Source organism: Amblyraja radiata, chromosome 3 (assembly GCF_010909765.2).
Source record: "Amblyraja radiata isolate CabotCenter1 chromosome 3, sAmbRad1.1.pri, whole genome shotgun sequence".
Lineage (NCBI taxonomy): Eukaryota > Metazoa > Chordata > Chondrichthyes > Rajiformes > Rajidae > Amblyraja > Amblyraja radiata.
This window is the reverse complement of record NC_045958.1, coordinates 53,439,340-53,456,314: the sequence shown is the minus strand read 5'-3', so window position 1 is coordinate 53,456,314 and position 16,975 is coordinate 53,439,340. Positions and strand designations below refer to the sequence as shown.

General features: G+C 41.3%; 1 long non-coding RNA gene across 1 annotated transcript; it reads left to right on the top strand.

Annotated features, from left to right (window-relative positions):
• Nucleotides 1–1,006: 1,006 nt before the first annotated feature.
• LOC116970668 lies at nt 1,007–10,335 on the top strand. Its single transcript, XR_004411250.1, has 3 exons — nt 1,007–1,020; nt 6,450–6,454; nt 10,300–10,335. It is a non-coding gene; the product is annotated as an uncharacterized LOC116970668 (long non-coding RNA).
• Nucleotides 10,336–16,975: the final 6,640 nt, after the last annotated feature.

The following is a 16,975-nucleotide window of genomic DNA, read 5'->3' as shown; positions in this document are numbered from 1 at the left end:
TATAATATCAAGGGGGGTAATAAGCGTGAGTGCTGGGGGGGGGGATAGTTAGTGTGTGTGACGCTGCATGCCGCCTCACCCCCCCCCCCCAAACCGCACGTTGGAGGGAACAGACCCAACGGGTCTGCACTTGGTCTAGTATATATATATCTATGTGTGTGTGTGTGTGTGTATGTAAATTGCAGATGCCTTTTCCTCAGCTCTGTCTCTGTCTCACTGATATGATACCAATGCTGCCAAATTCAGTCTTTATGAGTCCAGCTGATGCCCTCACTTAACCTTGTACAGCTGAATACACATTCAGCAGTCTATTTAAATGAATCGTTTAAAGGCTGCAGTGGTTAGCACTACTGCCTCGCAGCTGCTGTGATCTGGGTTTGATCCTGAACTCCTGTGCAATCTGTGTGGAGTTTGCGCATTCTCCCTGTGACTGATTTCCCACCACGTGTTCTAGTTTCCTCCTCAAGGGTATGTTGGTAGGTTAAATGGTTACTGTAAATTATCACCAGTGTAGGCAAGCAGAAGGGAAATTGGGGTAGAATTGATGGCATGTGTAAGCTAACAGGTTACAGTGAAATTGGAATGAATTTGCACTCTGAGCTGACATTGACTTGATGGGCCAAATGGCCTTCCTCTAGAATGTCTGAAAATATGAATGTGAAACTTGCTGTTTAGTGGTGGGATAATTCCATCCTATGGTTGCGTTGATGCTGCACATTTGACTCATTCTAAAGTTATTAACATTGCAGTAAGTGATGTGTTGTGATCATACAGAGACAGTCTGAGCCATGTGCAGCCATTTTAATTCTCTTTTTCATCTCCAAAAACCCTCTGCTACTAAACTCCGAAAAGACAGATAAACACAAATAGAACAAGTCATTATATGACAAAGCCCTCTGCACAAATCATTTGATCACAAAGATGAGTGAATTGGCCAGCAGACGTCTGAAGAAGGGTCTCGACCCGAAACGTCAACCTATTCCTTTCCTCCAGAGATGCTGCGTTCCTCCAGCTTTTTGTGTCTATCTATGATGACTTGGGCTGTGTTCATCACTTTCTGCAGGTTCAGGTGGTTAAGAGCAAGGCTTTTGCCAGACCATGCAGCAATCTTTCTGTAGTGCATCTGTAGAAGATCGAGAGCATCTTGATAAACATCCCGAATGTTGTCAGATGCCTAAAAATGTAAATGGACTGTAAATGGGATGTTTGTTTACTCAAAGTAAATTTGCAAAAACCTTTACTGTTGATTTTTGTTTGCTTATCAAGACTTTTGTACATTGAAGCTTGTAATTGAAGTGAGGATTAATTATATATCATTAGAGAAGATATTTTCTTTACTGATTACAATGTATAGCAAAAATGTTCAATTATTATTATTTTTTCTTGATCAGCTCTGTTTAACCAATGAAAATAGATTATTTTTTAACCATTTGCCTGTTGTTTTCCTTTTATACATCTTCACGATTAAATAAACGTTTTCAATGCGATATTGTTACCTATACTATTTGTTAGCTGCATTCAGCTTGATTTCATTAAGCAGCCACATGATTCACCAAGCTGTGGTACTAGTCTGCCCCCTTGAGGACTAATTTATTTTAAGCAAGTACACAAATTAATGCGTATGAGGAAAAGGAAACATAAATTGGAACAACCATGACCAATCCACTCTTTGTCTGCCAGAAGGATCCATTGAAAAATCTGACTAAAACTCCCTGCGATTTTCAGATGTTTAAAATTATGGACAGGAATTTGTGCAGATGAACACGTACAGCGATCAGAACTTACGTTAGCAACTTAAATCCAGGATGCTGGTAATATCTAAGATAGACACAAAATGTTGGAGCAATTCAGCGGGCCAGGCAGCATCTCTGGAGTGAAGGAATGGGTGACGTTTTGGATCGAGCCCTTGTTTCGACCATTCTTCTTGTAATATCTGATTGGTGAGACCCCTCCAGCACTCAGACCTCTGATCATAAATGGTTCATCAACTCATGGCATTGCTTTGATATCCGGTTTAGCAATCTTTTGTCTGCCTCACTGTCAAACCTGTGATCATCATTGAATGTTTGTGAATGACATTGACATTTACAAACATTCAAAAGCTATTAAAAAATAACTGTTAAATATGTTGTTATAATGTCAATACATAAAAGAAGTAGATTTTTAAAACATGGTTAATTAAAAATAATGTTATTTACCTCAAGGTTTGCCTTTCATCCTCACAATTGAAAGAAAAGGAAACATAGAAGGGAAACAGGCCATTCAGTCCATCACATCCACGACCAGTAAGCACCAATCCAGGTTAATCCCATCTTTCAGTACTTGGCACATAGTCATCTATGCCAGATGGATAAAAAATACTGGTCTAGACACTTCCTAAATGCTATCAGTGGCTCTCTTTACACCACTCTCTCAGACAGTGTACTCAACACTCTCTGGGTCTCCCTCAGAACTCCTCTAAAATTCTTATCCCTTATCCTAAATCTATAGAGGTTCTGTCTACCTTTGTGGAAGATATTCCTGCAGCCTACCCTATCCATGCCCCTCAGGCAGTTTCATCCTGACCTCGTCTGCCCAGTAAAAAGAGACTTGGTTCCGATATTCTCCAGTCTCTCCTCAAAACTGAGATGAGGTATTGAGTTCATCACAACCTCATTTGGGTCAGATCCTGGTGCATCTACTTTGCACCCTCTTCAATGTTAACACATCCTTTGGACTTGTACAACAAGGTCCTTCTGCTCCTCAATATTTCTTCGGACTCCACCATTCATGGCATATATCCTAAACTCATTGCTACTCCCAAAATAGATCACCTCATATCACAACCACAATCACAATCACGATTATACTTTATTAGGCGAGTATTTTAAAAAAAAATTAAAAGATAAAAAAAGACTGGCTGCCAATAAGACTGGCGCCAGGTATTAACTTAATCTACTATTTCTCAGCTCATTTCAACAACAGACTGTCACATCAACATCAATCTTTATGTCATCTGCTAACTAATTGATTTGTTCCTCCTACATTCACACCCAAATCATTCACATATATCACAAACAGCAAGGTCCCAGCTCCGATCACTGAGGAACACCACTAGTTATAGACATCCAAACAGAAAAATTACCCTTTAGCACCACCCTCGGCCTCCCATTGCCAGGCCAATACTGGATCCATTTCAGTCCTACAGGATTTCCCAGTTGCCAACTATTTTAACTCATATTCCCATACTGACCTTTCTATCTTGAGCCTCCTCCATTGCCAGTGTGAGGCTACATGAAAACTGGCGGAAAAGCACCTCATATTCCGCTTGGACAGCTTCCGTGGCAGGAACATTGAATTTTCCAATTTTAGGTGGCTACAAATCCTTTCCTCTCTTCCTTCTTCCCCCACTGTCTCCTACTTCCCTCCCCCCTTTCTCCCATGTGCCCCACCTGAGCTCATATCTATTTCTCCCCTCCCTCTCCACCTACATTCCTCCCTCTAGCTTCATAATTCATAACTCTTCAATCTTTTTGTCCTACTCCTCCTATCTTTTCATCTCGGGCCATTGTTCAACCGTCTGCCTTTCAAACCCCTCCCCCTCCCCCTACCTATATCAACCTATTACCTGCCAGGCTTTCTCCTACCCCTCCTCTCTTCCAGCTTTCTCTCCACCCCCCCCCTCCACCCCACAATCAGTCTGAAGGGTTCCAACTCCAAACATCACCGAGCCATGTTCTCCAGAGATGCTGCCTGACCCACTGAGTTACTCCAGCACTACATCTTTTTTTTTTGCAAACCAGTATCTGCAGGATCCAATTTACCAATTTGCCCTGGATATCATTAGCCCTAACCTTTTCAACCACTCTCCCATGTGTGACCTGGAAAAAGGCCTCCCTGAAGTCAATTTTAACCATATCCACTGCACTCCATGGCAACATTCTTTGTTACCTCTTCTAAAAATTCAGTCAAATTGGTCGGGCAGGATCTGTCATTGAAAAAACCAAGCTCGCTATCTTTCCAATAACACCCCTACTACTCATTAATAACTCGCAGGTCTGTAATTATCAGCCTTCTATAGGTTTCTCTTCTTGTAAAGAGGGTATCATATTTGCTGTCCTCCACTCATCCGATACCTCACTTATGATCAAGATGGATTTAAGAATCTCAGTTAGAGCCTCAGCAATCTCTTCCGTCGCCTCCCATAGAAGCCTGGGATAAATATCATCAGTCCCGGGGATTTATCCACTTTTAAACCCATTAAGGCATTGAGTACCTCCTCTTTACTTATGAAGACTTACACAAGAAGTTCAGGTTCCCCTTCACTGGCCACAAATCCGTTTCCTTTGTGAACACAGATGAAAGGTATTAATTTAGAATCTTACGAATACCTTGTAGATCCACACACAGATTGCGCTTGTTATTCCCAATGGGCCCAACTCTCTCCCTAGTTATTCCGTTGCTCTTTATATATTGACAGAATATCTCTGGGTTTACTTTAAGCCTGCCTGCTAGTGATATTTTGTGTGCCCTCTTTCGTGAACCCCCCTTATTGATGAAACTACACTGGGTCGAACGTGGCAAGATTCAGCAAGCAGATTTTCCTGTATTTCAGCAGGTAAACTATAGGGAATTAGCACTCTACTGCTGGATGTCATGAAGAGTCCAATGTCAGAGCTCAGTTGGAATTACAGTGCTGAAGCCTTCTCAAGAGGTTCAGTGTTTCTGTATTCACACAGACTAACACATGCATCCAGAATTTCCTGACAAGTCAGTGAGGGATGCAGATTCACCTGACAATGATTAGTGCTGAAAATTGTAAGATTTGGTAATTATATTCTGCACTGGTCCTTAGATCCCGAAATTACATTGTCAAATATCATGAGCGACATTTCATTTGGCTGAATTTCTTTTTTTTAATATAAATTTAGCAGGAATTCATCCATTCAGTTTAAACTGATTCAAATCTCTTGTAAAATTATGGTGGGAAAGGGTCCAGGAAAATACATCAAATGTATTTCATATTATCTCATTGGTTTATCAAGTCATGGACATTTTACTTGGAATATGTGAGAGGAAATATTGGTAAAATCTCTCTAATATAATTAGTTTTTAAGTAGGTTTATTTTGAAAGATAATTATATATTCCAGGGCAGTCATTTTTAATCTCGATTTATAGTCTGTTTTTCCATCTATGTAATCAAAGGGTGAAAAGAACAGTTTGAAAAATTCAGTTATTTATCGAATAATTCATGCTTTTGATTGGCATTCAAAGAAATGAATCAGTCCAAAAATGCACAATCAATTCATCTTAAATCAGCTTTATTAAAATGTGACATTAATACCATGAGAGGTCTCCTTAGAATACTTCATCAAATGCCTCTGCAAATGAGCCAATTTGGATTAATCAGGTGCCAATTAATTTCAAATGTCAGCTGGAGAACAGTGGTTTGACCACTCCAAATCCTGATGTTTATTATTTTTTTGATCTACTCTTCCTTAGCTAATCCTTTCCTTCCTACATTTAGTTCCCATTTCTCCTAAATGTATGATTTCACTGTTGTTGGTCTCGTTTCAATGCATCAAACCAATGGCAACTCCACAAGTGCAAACATTGAAAGGGAGTGTTGGTATTGAATTCTAAGATGGAAGATATGAGTGAGAGTAAGGCAGTTTTCTGATCAATACACTCTTAAACACCTGGTGAATAAGTTATAATTTCCTTAAAGCATAGGCCAGAGGTGGTCATCTTATTTCTATGTTGGTCCTTTAAACAGTGATAATACATTGCTTTGAACATTTTAAATAAAAATGTAACTACCGAGGAAAACAATTGTGGGGCAGCAGTTAAAAACTGTGTCCTATCTGGACACATGACAATAAACTCTTTCTTGAAAAAACTAATTTATTCATCTCAGTATGTTTTGTCATGCAAAAGTTAAGTATTACAAAATGGTAATACCATTTCAATCAATTAGGATGCATGCATATTACTAAAACTATGCTTCCTTGCACTTGTAAAGTAACTTCACTACATGTATCAATAAATATATCATGACATTAAAAAATTGAATTAACGTGTTAACCCAAGCAATGGTCTCCTATTATTAACAGAAAATCCATGGATTGGACCAAAAGTGGACATTTAACATAATAAAACAAATTTTTGGGTTCGCTTGCAGTGATATTATTTCAAATACATAGCACAAATACTTATGGAATCTCAATGACAAGTACTTACTTCAGCAAATATTACAACTTTTAACTAAACTCCAAAGAAGTCTACAACTCTGTAATACGTTGCACAAATTATTTTTCTCATATTGTTGATATATAGCTCATAAAATGATCTTCATTATTAACAAAAAAATAATCAAATTGTTTGGCACAGTTTAAAATCGTGATCTTGTTATTTCTCTTGGCACAGATTTTGATCGACTTTCCTGTCTGGCAATAATTCCAGCAGAAAGGTGAAGTTATGTGAAGTCCAGTAATAATTGCAAACTCCCAAGGATATAAAATATGGTCACTGGTGAATAGTTTGGCACAATGTTCTCTGCTTCCTCTAAGTCAGCAGAAACTGAATGATGGTTTAGTGTTATCACAGATATTGTAGTTGTTAAATCTGAGTTTCATGGGATGAAAGAAAGACAAAATGTGTACAGACATGTATACTGTATGATTAATCAGGCAGCAGTCTTACTCCCTCCATTAAAGGAAATTATTTATTTAAATATGTTTTGGTGTTCTAAGTGTCACATACATCATGAAACGTCTGGAACTGATACTCTACAATGCTGAGTCCTATATTCTGCACTCTGTATCTTCCCCTTTGCTCTGTATAGTATTGAGTTTAGTTTAGAGATACAGCGTGGAAACAGGCCCTTTGGCCCACCGAGTCCACGCTGACCATCGATCCCTGCACACTAGCACTATGCTACACACTAGGAACAATTTCCAATCTTTATTAATGCCAATTAACGTACTGAAAACAGTAACGTCCAGGTTCAGGAACAGCTTCTTCCCTACAGCCATCAGGCTATTAAACACGACAACAAATAAGCTCTGAACTGCAACAGACTATTATTATTATTGTACTATATTTGTTATTTATTGAGTATGTGTGCATGTGTATACACACACTGAACTTTATTTTCTTCTTCCATTATGTACTATGTTTGCATATTCTGTTGTGCTGCAGCGAGTAAGAACTTCATTGTCCTATCTGGGACATAAAACACTCTTGTCTCTTGAAACATGTATGTCTTTGGAGTGTGAGAGGAAACCGGAGCACATGACCGTGTTGCGACCGACGTGATAGTATTATCTGATCTGATTGGAGATCACGCAAAACAAAGCTTTCTACAGTACCTCAGTACATGTGACAATAATAAACCTAAACTTAAACACAAACAAACCCAAAAGCATGTATGAGACAACTTTGATGCTGACAGTGATAATATAAACTGTCCTGCAAGGAACTAAATCCCATTGCAAAAAAATGTTCAGCAGTCCCCAAAAATGTTGTGCTAAAATATATAAAATATAAATGGCCGTATATCCTTCTGCAGACAGTTAAAGCATTTTTACTTGTTTAAGATAGACCATCCAAATACCCCAGCATAAAATAATACGACATGTTATTTTGTCAATAAAAACAGTTCACTGTTCCTGTCCGAAAGCTTGAAATATGTAGCAAGAATCATGTATATAATATTATTATTTTTGACGTAAATTTTTTTTTTTCTGTCAACTTAAATTCATTAAATAAAAATGTTGTGCTTACTTGTCAGTCTGCTGACAAGGTTACTAGGTTAATTCCCGGGATGGTACAAGGTTAATTCCCGGGATGGTACAAGGTTAATTCCCGGGATGGTACAAAGTTAATTCCCGGGATGGTACAAGGTTAATTCCCGGGATGGTACAAGGTTAATTCCCGGGATGGTACAAGGTTAATGCCCTTGAGAATGCAGAGTGACTTGGACAGGTTGGGTGAGTGGGCAGGTGCATGGCAGATGCAGTTTAATGTGGATAAATGTGAGGTTATCCACTTAGGTGGCAAAAACAGGAAGGCAGATTATTATCTAAATGTTGTCAAGTTGGGAAAACAAAAAGTACAACGGGGTTTGGGGGTCCTTGTACATTAGTCACTGAAAGTAAGCATGCAGGTACAGCAGGCAGTGAAGAAAGCAAATGGCATGTTGGCCTTCATAACAAAAGGAGTATAGGAGCAAAGAGGTCCTTCTGCAGTTGTACAGGGCCCTAGTGAGCCCACACCTGGAGTATTGTGTGCAGTGTTGGTCTCCAAATTTGAGGAAGGACATTCTTGCTATTGAGGGATTGCAGTGTAGGTTCATTAGGTTAATTCCCGGGCTGGCGGGACTGTCATATGTTGATAGAATGGACCAGCTAGGCTTGTATCCTCTGGAATTTAGAAGGATGAGAGGGTATCTCATTGAAATATATAAGATTGTTAAGGGTTTGGACACGCTAGAGGCAGGAAACATGTTCCCGATGTTGGGGGGGTCCAGAACCAGGGGCCACAGTTTAAGAATAAAGAGTAAGCCATTTAGAACGGAGACGAGGAAACACTTTTTCTCACAGAGAGTGGTGAGTCTGTGGAACTCTCTGCCTCAGAGGGCGGTGGAGGCAGGTTCTCTGGATGCTTCCAAGAGAGAGCAAGATAGGGCTCTTAAAAATAGCGGGGTCAGGGAATATGGGGAGAAGGCAGGAACGGAGTATTGATTGGGGATGATCAGCCATGATCACATTGAATGGCGGTGCTGGCTCAAAGGGCCGAATGGCCTATTCCTGCACCTATTGTCTATTGTCTATTGCTCATGCCCCCTTATAAAGCGCCATCTGGTGTTTCAAGAAATATAGCATTCTAGAGATTTATTCCAATGTGACCATGCTCTTATTCATTTTTTCTGAAGTGTCTCAGTAGTTTTATTGGGGTGGGAGGTAGCAAACTTCACAGGGCCTTACGAAGCTTTTCAAAAAGAGGGGTGGCATGACAGGATTACAAAAAATGTATGTGAAATAATGTGCACGCAGCGTAAATAACGAGCTCAAAGTCCCTTGCGGCCGGAATCCAGGGCCCTTAAGCTCTGGGGTTTTAGATGCTCTCTGGTGCATTCTGAGCCTTATTTTGGAGCATTTTTGCACCCAATTTATGACCAATATTTCAGAACTAATTTTGGTTGGGTCAAGAGTAATGAGTGGGTGGAATGGGATGATTGGGATCATTGTTTCATTCATTTTTTTAAATCAAGAATTGAAGTTGTCCTTGTTTTAATAATCAAGTTGTACTGTTGTAAAATGTTATGTAAAATGTTATAAAGGAGCATGCAAAAACTGCAAATAAAATACTGTAAGTTTTTGCAGTAAAGAAAACCTTTTTTTCAGAAAATGTTTTGTGTGTTGATTTGATTGCCTGTTACTGTTAGACTGTGTTAGTGTGTGCAGTGCACCTTTAATGGTCCTCCTGACATAACAACTTCACATCACATCAATTTCAACATTGAATAGTGATGTAAATGCAACATTTAGTTTGACTTCAATTTCCATCATGAAAATTGGTCAAACTAAATGGTGCATTTACATTACTATGATCGCTTTCAATCTAACCTATTTTACTGTCATACTATTATAACAAATAATAGTTCCATGATGACTCATAAACAAGATCACAAATCACATTTTGAATTCTCAAACACAATGTGATTGTGAATAATTACAGAGCTCCCAAGTTTCACTGAGCATTTCCGAATTTTGATGGCTGAAAATCAGTATTTTGTGGGGGGAAATCGGTATTTCTCACATAAATGCAATAGAACGTACTACACAGAAAATGGATTTTTGAAAATCAGTATTTTGCATGCAACCTCATGTATTCTCAAATATCAGTACGGAATACTGAAAATCAGTACTACTGAATTATGAAACCATTTTTGAAATGTGAATTTATAATTCTTGATTTTGATTCAATAACATATAAAAATATATAATAACATAACATATAAAATTCACAATTCATCATATAGCTTACCAATAGCTGGCATGATGCTGCGTAATCATTCAGGTGCTCTTGGTAAATGTCAAATAAAGGTGAGTAGCATGGTTAAGTACAATTTTTTTTAAATCACTCAGTGTTACTATTGTTGAGCCATGCTGACTAGCATGACTGGAATGAGTTCTTAGTTCACTGTCACTCAGCACTCAGCATGCTGGTATGATGCTGCAAGATCATTCAGGTGCTCCTGAATGTATATTGCCATTTACCACTACTACTAATGCAAGGGCATTCGTTGGCCTTAGCCTATATGCCATCCCTGGTTCCACGAATATAGCACCTCAGACCAGATTATCTAGCATGGCAGTCCTCAGTTTGTTAATGCTGTCAAAGCATGTGTCGTTCCGCAGTACACTGGTGTGGTGGCCCTACTTCTACCTCTTCTTGCAGTGCCCCGTTTGGTCTCCCAAAGTGTGACTTTATCTTTAATGGCAGTCCTCAGTTCGGTAACGCTGCCCAAGGCCTGTGTCATTCCGCAGCAAGTACACTGATGTAGGTGGCCCGACTTCTACCTCTTCTTGCAGTGCCCTGTTTGGGCTCCCAAAGATTGAGGGGATTAGTAGACAGTTCAGGGTTCCTCTCATAGACTTGGACAACACTCTTGGCAGACCAGCATATATTGCCATTTAGCCATAAATCATGTTTCCAGTTCCATTTTCAAAGAATGTAACTGCGTAAACCTAGTCACCACTGGAAGTTCCATTTATGGGCAGGTTATGGGCAAAGTCATAGTGAATGTGGATTTAGGCGATTGCAGACAGCCTGTCATTGCTCATGGAAGTCCTGGCCTTTGCCTCTTCGCGGATGTGAAAACGTGTTTGTCCTCGTTGGCTGGATCAAAGTAAGATGCCGAGCGAGATCGCACCCACTGCAAGCATGCCGCCCGAGGCGAGCGTTTCTCTGCCGCTCAGGCTCCTGACCAAAGGTCCTGGCTACCTCCGCAGTCAAATTGAGGGGTACAGGCGGCATCAGAGACTGGCTGCCAACAAGGACAAGTACATGAAGAGCCAGATGGCGAGGAGGTGCAAAGTGGAGCCTAATGGTTTGGACAGCTCTGCCTCCAAGGAAGGCAGCAGCAGCGGCAGCGGGGCCAGCAGCAACATGAAGACTTACTTGTGCACCCTGGGATGCTGCTGCCGTGGCAACTGGTGCTTCTTGGGACGCTGCTGGAGTTGGTACTTGTGCACCCTGGGATGCTGCTGGTGTAGTTACTTGTGCACCCTGGGGTGTTGCTGGCGAGGTTGCTGATTCTCCCTGAAGTGCTGCTGGTGTGGTTACTTGTGAACCCTGGAGTGCTGCTGATGAGGTTTCTTGTGCACCCTGGGGTGCTGGAGCCTCTGTATCCTCTGCTAATCTTCCCCTTTCTGACGTTGCTGCTCCAGTTGCCGGCCCCTGCCGCTTGTCGCCCCGGCCGCTAGAGCCGGGCAGCAGCCGCCGGACCAGGCTGCCACCGCCCTTGAAACTGCGCGCGCTGCTGGTGGCCACCGCTTCCCGCACAAACTCACACTTCTGCCGGTACATGACCAGCGAGTCAAGCCTGAGCTGCCTCTTGGAGCTGGAGCGACGCACGATGTCAGGCGGGAACCCCACTTGGGCGACATTTTTGGCGATAGCCTGAAAAGAGGTTGTCGCGTCGTGGTCGGGTCGTGATGCAACGTGACGCGTGCGTGATGCATGGTGACACATGTAGTGATGCGCGGTAATGTGCGGTGTCTCCCTGTCGCCCCTGGATTTTAGAATGTTCAAAATCCAGGGGTGACATCTGGGTGTCTCATCATGTCGTGCGCCCTGTCACACGCTGACGTATGCAGTCCTGTGGGTGATGCCCGGTTAGGGTTAGGATTAGGGTTAGGGACCACAGATGGGCTGTAAAATATTCTTCCTTCAATGCATGGATTTTAAACATTAATATCTTAAAATTAATACAATAAAATCAATTGTGCAAATGAAAAGATGTCTGTCGTTCAGTTTTATTTACAGATGTATTGGTCCACTTCCAGATCCAATCACCATCTCACAGGGATGGATTCAGCGAGTGTAGACTGAACTCCCCTCTCCCCTCCACCCCCCTCTTCCCCCTTCCCGCCCCCATCCCTCCTTCTCCATCCCCCCTACCCTTCTCCCCTCCCCTCTCTCCAGAACGAACGGCCAATCAAACAAACCAACACAGACCTATCCCCTGGGCAGAGGATTCTAAATAAGTGCCCCCCTCCCCCACACCAGGGATCTAGGAGTGTAGGCACAAAGTTCCTTGTAAGTGGTGTCACACGTAGATAGGGTGGTCAAGAAGACTTTTGGTACATTGGCCATCAGATCTCAGGGTACTCAGTATAAAAGTTGAGATGTTATGAAACAGTTGTACAAGACATTGGTGAGGCCACATTTGGGGTAATATGTTTAGTTTTGGTCACCCTGTTCTAGGAAGGATGTTGTTCAGCAGGAAAGGGTGCAGATAAGGTTTAAATGTTTCTAAGATCTTTTATTGTCACATGTACCAATTCAGGTACAGTGATATGCGAATTACCATACAGCCATATGAAAAAAAAAGCAACAAAACACACAACTGCATAAAAGTTAACATAAACATCCACCGCAGTGGATTCCCCACATTCCTCACTGTGATGGAAGACAAAAAAGTCCAAACTTCTTCCTCCTATTCTCCTGCAGTCGGGGCAGTCGAACCATCCATCAGGGTGATCGCAGCTCCTGCAGCCGGCGGTCGAAGCCCCCACCTTGGGGCGATCGAAACTCCTGCGTTGGGGCGATCGAAACTCCCTCGTCAGGGTGGTCGAAACTCCCGAATCGGGGCAGTCGAAACTCGCCACCCTCCACATAAAACAAGCTAAATAACACTAAAAACATACATTAAGCACATACAATTAAAACACAAAGAAAGAAAGGACAGACAGGCTGTTGGCGAGGCAGCCATTGCTGGCGCCACCTAGAGGAATTTTTGAGGATATTGTCAGGACTTGAGAGCCTGAGCTGTAGGGAGAGGTTGGATAGGCTAGGATTATATTCCTTGGAGTGCAGGAGGATGAAGGGTGATTGTATAGAGGTGTATACGTCTATAAGAGGGATAGATAGGGTGAATGTACAGAGTATTTTATTCAGAGTAGGGAATCAAGAATCAGATGACATAGGTTTAAGGTGAGAGGAGAAAAATTTAATAGGAACGCAAGAGTCAAGTTTTTCACACCGAGGATGGTAGGTATATGGAACAAGATAACAGAGGATGTAGTTGAGCCAGGTACTATAACAACATTTAAAATATATTTGAACTGGAATATGGATAGAAAAGGTTTAGAGGGACATGGACCAAACATGGGCAGCAGAAACCAGTGTAGATGAGATATTTTGGTTCAGCATGGGCATTGGGCCAAGGATAGATACAAAATGCTGGAGTAACTCAGTGGGGGGACCGGCCGCATCTCTGGAGAGAATAAATGGGTGACTTTTCGGGTTAAGACCCTTCTTCAGACTGATGTCAGGGGAGTGGGAAGTGTAAAAATAAGAAAGTGTAAGGTGTGAAAACAGGACAAAGGAAATGGAGATCAAGGAAAACGTAGAATAAATCATTGTTAGTTGGGAGAAGGTAACTACAAACCAAACAGAGATAGTAGGACTGGTCAGAGAACTGGAAAGGTGGAGGGGATGGAGAGAGAGAGAAAGCAAGGGTTACTTGTTAGAGAAGTCAATTTACATACCGCGTTTTTCCTACATCATACATGCAGTTCGTTTCTTCACACTGGGCCAAAGGGACTGTTTCCGTGCTGTATGAAGCTATGACACTGCTAAGGCAACCTAGGTGGTGTAGTGCCAGTAATATGTTTGTGGCTGCAGGAGTCAGTACTTTAGAAGCTATCCTAAGACACCACATGTATAAATTCATTTGCAGGATAAATGACTCTAAAAATGTGCTTATTGTGGCCTTGACAAACATAAGGGTTAGCACTACACGCTACGAATCCCAGTTTTGGAGACACTGGTATCGTTGTCTCGTTGTAGGACATTGATCATCTTTTAATCTGGATTTTTAACTTAAGTATCGTGGGTTTTTGTTAAATATAAATTATGATGTTTTTATGTGATATACCATGATTTTATATATATTTATGATATTTGATATGCAATGCATTTTTAATGTAATGCTGCCCCTTGTCTGGACCTCGAGTCCGTAATAAAGTTTATTATTATTATTATTATTATTATGACTCACAATGGACAATTTCACATTTCCCCACCTTATTATCCACTGGCTGGATCTTTGCCAATTAATGTATCCACATCATTTTGTAACCTTCGTACGTCCCTTTCATGAGTTATCTTCCTAACTACCTTGTACTTTTAGCAAATTTAGTAACCATGCCATTGGTGGCTTGACCCATCGTTTGTAAAGGGTTGTGACCCATGAATGACCCTTGTGGCATATCACTCACTACTCACTTATTAACCAATAAATGATCCTACTTCCTGGTTCGTGTCAGCCAGTGATCTTCTACTCACACGAATAGATTATATTTGCCTGTTCCCCTTTATCTACAACATATGTTAGTTCTTCAAAAAACTCTAGTGAAATGGTTATATATAATTTCCCTGCCACAAAACTGTGTTGACATTGCCAAAATACCGAGATTTTTTAAAAGTGCTCTGCTTTAACCTTCAAGGAAGCTCCTAACGTTTCCCTGTCGTCAATGTTAATCTAATCATCCTACAGTGTCCTTCATTCTGTGTCCTCCCCTTTTTGAATAGAGGACCTACCTGTTTTCTCATCTAATGAAGCCATTCCTGAATCTAGGCAATTTTCTGAAATTAAAACCAACTCATCAATGATCTAACTAGCCACAGAATTTAGGACTTGTTAAATGGATCCACGAGGAATCCGAGGACTAGTGAGCACATGCCCACCAATTTCCTTACTATCATTTCCCTGGTAATTATAACTTTCCTGATTTCCTCCCTCACACCAATCTTTATTGTGAAGTGACTCCCATAATGTTGTTTGTCTAGGGAAATCTAGACCATAGGTGTATGCCTTGGCAGTGAACCTGTAGATGGTGGTGTTTCCATGAGCTTGCTGTCCTTGTCCTTCCTGATGGTAGAGGTCACTGCAGTGCAGGATGTGGACGGCACACACTGTGTTTTCAGTTAGCAATCGTAATGGAGTTGCTAACAGCTCCATTAAAGCAGGAAAATAATTTCACAAAATCATGGAAATCATCTCTTCATTAACATTCATACAATTTAATTTCAATAACATTTCAGGGAGGGTAGCAGTAGGTGGTGAGGAAAATTAACTATGGTTTTGAGTTATTTATTTTGCTATTTTAATTGCATTTTCATAGGATGTGGTTTTCAGTTTAAATTCTCGACACGTAAAAAATAAGAATTGGGGTGTCAACAGAAGAGAGAAAAAAAAGAGTATCCCAGATTGTACTTTGAAAGTCAAAGTGTGTTCTAAAGCATGCAATGAGCCTAGTACTGCTTTTAAAAGTCACTGGCATTGTTCTGCTTAGTTTTTCGGAGTTTTCCTAAGCTACCAGCGAATGTCACCCAGATATAAACAATGGCGTTGCCATGGGTGCAGGGCAGCAGGACTGGCTGTGCAAATGTAGCGAACAAACACACTCCAACAGCCATCAAACAACTCTAGCACAAAGGCAAAACGGAAGCTTTGCCAAGTGGCTGGAAACAGTAGCCCTAATTAAAACTCCTCTCGTCTCCTCCCCTGTCCCTTCTCCAGTGTGTAGTTACTAATAATTGGTTCTGCAGATTAAACAATGACTGAGCGCTTAAAACCGCTGAGGATCCATTGACAGTTAATCAAACTCCAACAAATGGAATCGTAGTGCACATTCTGAAGAATCGTCTTAAACAGACATATAGCTACCAAAAGAAATATTTTTTTCAACAAAGGCAGGCATTTAAAGTGTTCAGCACACTTTTCCTTAGTTCTGCAATTTTATTATAGTTACGGGCCTATTGGATTCCAACCTAACACATGTTGCCTGGTTGCACGAAGAAACTCAAGATTGGAATAAAGTCCAGTGAATGTATATTTATATAAAAACTTGGACACATACAACCTTTCGACAGTTAATTACTGGCGTGATTGAAAGCACCGTTCGATGCTGCCACAGAGTGAGTGCCCCCTCCAGGAAAATCTAACACCCAAGGCAATTCTGCCTTAGTTTGGGGCCTATCTCCCATGCTTCCCTCTTGCCTTGATATTGATGGAAAATGTAAAGTGTTCAGGATGAAAAAAGTGACAAATTCCTACTTCAATCTTTTGCTTAAAGTTCCCTCTGAATGACTGATTAAGTTGCTTGTCGTGAACTTGAACAGGACTGGAAAAGCTTGCAATGGGAACTCCACGCAAGTTTAAGCAATTCTTGGTCAACCATGAGTCAACAGGAGAGTTGGTGCAAGAAGATCAATGTCAAAGCTCTCAAGGAGCTCACAAAGCAGGCGCTTATCAAACAACCATGACAAAAAGACCTGTCAACTGACAGCTCACAGAAGCTGCAAAGTGTCCACAAGGGTGGCATAGTGGCGCAGCTGTAGAGTTGCTGCCTTGCTGGGCCTGAGAACAGGGTTCGATCCTGACTATGGGTGTTGTCTGGACGGAGTTTGGACATTCTTCCTGTGACTGCATGGGTTTTCTTCGGCTGCTCCGGTTTCCTCGCACATTCCAAAGACACGAAGGTTTGTAGCTTAATTGGTTTCCATAAATTGTTCTTTGTGTGTTGGATAGAATTAGTGTATGAGTGATCACTGGTTGGCGTGGATGGTGGGCAGAAGGGCTTGTTTCCACACTGTATCTCTAAAACTAAAACTGAAGCTACTGGACTGCACTGAAACCCACCGGCAGAATCTTGGTTTCAGGAACAGAAAAAACAATGGTTCATTGCTTTCTTTATT